The sequence below is a fragment of the Dama dama genome, chromosome 15 (assembly GCF_033118175.1).
Source record: "Dama dama isolate Ldn47 chromosome 15, ASM3311817v1, whole genome shotgun sequence".
Taxonomy (NCBI): domain Eukaryota; kingdom Metazoa; phylum Chordata; class Mammalia; order Artiodactyla; family Cervidae; genus Dama; species Dama dama.
The window spans coordinates 85,381,422-85,385,904 of NC_083695.1; positions in this window are offsets into that span (position 1 = coordinate 85,381,422).

The following is a 4,483-nucleotide window of genomic DNA, read 5'->3' on the forward strand; positions in this document are numbered from 1 at the left end:
TGTCTTCTGTGGTTTCTGAATTTTGAAGCATGGCAGTATCAAGATAGACATGCACCTGGCTTCAGGAAAAATAAACACCGGATATATTTACAAGCCTGCTCTGGGATTTGTGACATCCCTACTGGTGTGGCCCATGAGAAAATGAGTCCTGGTCATTTTTTGTCTCAGGTTGCAGCTGGAACCCGGGAAGACCCAGGGCTATAAACCCAGGTAATGGGAACGTGCCCATCACATCTCTCTGACTGCCCCAGCCGAGGTGCATCTCTGCCCACCTGGCCCCAGGCCACCTGCAGGCCTCACCAAGCAGCTGCGTGGGTTCAAAAGTGCAAAGAGAAACCAGTTCCCAGTATTGCCTGAGGTTGGCCCACGCATTCCTGGAGTCCAGGTCACTGAGGCTTGGGCACGTGTTCTGTGAGTGTCTTGGGGTCATCTTGATCTAACATTTCTTTGAGTCACCAAGCCAAACTGGGACCAGGTGTATCTTCCCAGATTGGGTTCCTCGAAGTCATTGGGGTTAGGGATCAGATGTACTGCGAAGCCACCGGAGGGGAAAGGATCTTTCTAGACTAATGTCTTTTAAGAGCTTGGGAAGTTTCCCAGCCCCAGAATGTGGAGATATGGTGTTTTTTTAAAGACTGTTGTCACATAAGTGGAAATTGAGAAGAAAGAGAAAGATGGGCCTGAGATCTCAGAGCTGTGAGGAGGCCTGCTGACTTGAGTCCGAGCTGAATTCCTCATGACTGTATTGAGTTTAATATTGGTGCCTGACAGTGCTGCACAAAAATACACGCTGGCGTACTTGCCACTCAGCTTGATGAGAAAGACTGAAGTCATTCCCGAGGGAGTCCGCCAACATCTTTACAGGGTGAACTCATTTGAGGAGTATAAGCTAACCGCTAACAACACTGATTCTAGAAACGCAAGTGTGTAAATAGAAGAAGAAAAAGCCTACTGGACTATTTTTTTACTTGATGAATCAATGTAAAGAACGTGACCATCTTTTTGATGACTTGGGCATCTATGCTCAGTTCAGTTCAGTCGCTCCGTCATGTCCAGCTCTTTTTTGACCCCATGGACTGCAGCATGCCAGGCTTCCCTGTCCATGCCAACTCCCGGAGCTTACTCAAACTCATGTCCATCAAGTCGGTGATGCCATCCAACCATCTCATCCTCTGTCGTTCCCTTCTCCCTCACCTTCAGTCTTTCCCAGCATCAGGGTCTTTTCCAATGAATCAGTTCTCATCAGGTGGCCAAAGTATTGGAGTATCAGCTTCAGCATCAGTCCTGAAACTCCAGTAGTTTGGCCACCTGATATGAAGAACTGACTCATTGGAAAAGACCCTGATGCTAGACCCTGATCCTATGCTCAGTGGATCTCAACATAAAGGCTTCTTATGTGGCCACTGAATGAGGTGGATATTTTATCACTGAAGATCATCAGCAGGTAGCCCTTTGGTGCAGTGAGAATGTTTTCAGCCATCAAAATTAGGTGGCACATGGGTATCGGGCAGGAGTTACCCAGCCTGGGTCGGCGGTCCCTCGGCCTTGCATGGTGGTGACAGGCTGAGTATAGGGCTGGCTGCAAGTCTCTTGTTAATGTGCCTATCTTGCCTCTGGGAGTCAGGAACATAAAGCAACTGTCTTCCTAGTGTCAGAGGGGTTCGGCTTATTTAATTATGCCAGTGCTCTTTAAGAGAATGTTTTAGTTCAGAACAGTGTTGATTTAGAACTCCTGGGATCAAATCAAAGCCTCACGGAAAAGCTTGGGAACAGTGGGTAGTTACAGAGCCTTTTCTTTCCCGGTTTCCTCAGCTGTAAAATAGGGTGGTGGTTTAGTCACTAAACCACCTGGGGATCTTCCCCACCCAGGGATTGAATCTGGTTCTCCTGCATTGCAAGTGGATAGCTCAGTCGGTAAAGAATCTGCCTGCAATGTAGGAGACCTGGGTTCGATTCCTGGGTCAGAAAGATCCCCTGGAGAAGGAAATGGCAATCCACTCCAGTATTCTTGCCTGGAAATTCCCATGGACAGAGGAGCCTGGCAGGCTGTGGTTCATGGCATCGCAAAGAGTTAGATGTGACTGAGTGACTAAACCACTAATCCACCACCATCTTTACCAACTGAGCCACCAGGGAAGCCCATAAATGGGAGGTGGGGGATGATTAAATGAAATCAGACATGGGAAGCAGGGAAAGTAGTGCTTGGCACATGGCAGACGTTAGCTGTAACTGACATCCTGGTGTGACGGGTGAGGGAAAAGGAAGTGACAGGTGCCCGCAGACCTAGGAGCAGGGGAAGGATTGAACCAGGCTCCAGGAGACGTGAAAGTGTGCACTCTGGTCTCCTCATCTTTAGCACCAAGACAGAAAGGACTCTGTGTAAGTACCACAGAAATTTGAGAATAATCCCTCACCTCTCCCTTGGTCAGAGAGTTGGTTCTTTTTTTTTTAATATATTGTGTCAAAATCCTATGAAATTATTCCTGCTTCCCAGATAAAACAAGGGACTTGGAGATTTTATTTTTCCTTTTGACTGTGCCAGGCATCTTGTCGGATCCTAATTCCCCCTCAGCGGTGAGAGCAAGGAGTCCTAACCACTGGGAATTCCCAACTTGAAACTATTAAGTAATGGCATCTATGCCAGGGTCACTTGCTGCCCAGTGTTTTGTTTCCAAAGGTTCCTGGAGTGCCCCTCTCCCCTTCACCTTGCCTCTGCTCCCCTCCAGGCATTCCCTGCTGAGTCGACACCCAGCCTGGGGGCCCACCTCTCTGTGAGACCTTCTCTGCTGGGATAGAACCTTTCTTCTCAGACTTCATTTCCCAAAACTCCCATCAGCCTTCAGCTTGTTTGCCAGGGGTCAGTTGTCATCCAGCTGTTTTAGCATCTAGTCATCTCCTAAGCAAGGTATTAAGTTCCCTAAGGGCAGGTCCATTGTGACACCTTATACCCACCTTGTTGTCCAGACCTGGCACATGGGCACCCTAGCTGACCAGCAGGCCCTTAAACTTCCTTGACTTAGCATTCCGAGGCTAAAGTGATGACTCAGGAATAAACATCTGTATGTATTAGCTACCAGGATATATTGTAAAACACAGGGAATATAGTCAATGTCTTTACAGTAACTATAAGTGGAGTAAAACCTTTAAAAATTGTGAATCTTTATACTGTACACCTGTAATAAAAGTGAAAATGTTAGTCCTGTCCAACTCTCTGCGACCCCATGGAGTGTGTAGCCCATCAGGCTGCTCTATCCATGGGATTCTGCAGGCAAGAATACCGGAGTGAGTTGTCATTCTCTTCTCCAGGGGATCTTCCCAACCCAGGGATCGAACACAGGTCTCCTACATTGACGGGCAGATTCTTCACCATCTGAGCCACCAGGGAAGCCCTGACAGCCCACTTATATAATATTGTACAGCAACTATACTTGAATTTTAAAACAGGAAAAAAAACTCAGTATTATTTGATGAGCAATTAGGGCCAGCTCTCCCAACAGCTTTCTCTTATAATCCCCAAGCTGTAAGTTTGAGTGTATCATTTCCCTCTCTGGGTCTTTTTCTCCCCATCTATGGAAGGTAAGCGCTGACCCAGGCCCTGCTCTGTGGTCCGGATGATTCTGGCGAGTCAGCACTTCTCCCTGTTGTGGTCTCTGCGCTTCCTTCTTCTCCAGCCACACAGCGCGGAGCCCCATCCTGGGCTGTGCATTCTTGCAAAGCCTGTGTGAGTGTGGCCGCTGCTCAGTAACATTATACCAAAGTAATCATATGCCAAGGGACAGAATCCAGGGTTGCAGTTATTTTGGGACGAGCAGGAGCCTGTGGGAAAATGCTGGAACATGTCTGAGTCACCCAGGCAAATACCTTTCTTTCCGTGTTCCAGCGTGTTTTGAACTTTCAGGCAGTGCAAAAAAAAAAAAAAAAAAAGCCCCGGTGAGGGCACACGCCCTCTGTGTCTTTGAGCCCTTCCTGGGCTGCGTCTGTTTCTAGGCTGTGCCACCACGTCCTCTGAGCCCTGAAACGTTTGCAAGCAGAGCGGTGTGAGGCAGGGCTGGATCAAGCCCTCAGAGGCCCTAAATGTTGTGATGCCTCCCACAGTGGAGTTTAAGATAAAAACTAAGCCACCAAAGAAGAGCAAGGATGATCTGAATCTGCCAGGTTATACGCTCTTGTTGCTTTTTAAAAAATCTCTCCATCTGTGTGTGTGTGTGTGTGTGTGTGTGTGAGGTTGGGGTGTGCCTAACTTTCCCGATACTCAAACTGCCTGCTGTCCGACACTGCCCACTGGGAACCAGTGGAGATCAGGGGAGAGCGCTGAGCAGCTCGGCAGTGAGAGGAAGGTCCAGGAGCAGAGGAGAGGGCAGTGGGGCCAGCGCTGGTGCCATCTGCTCACGGCGGAATGGAGGGGCAGCCACAGGTCATCTGCTGGGGTCCCCACACCCGGGAGCCCAGGACAGCAGTGTGGGGGGAGAGCAGAGTTCCCAAA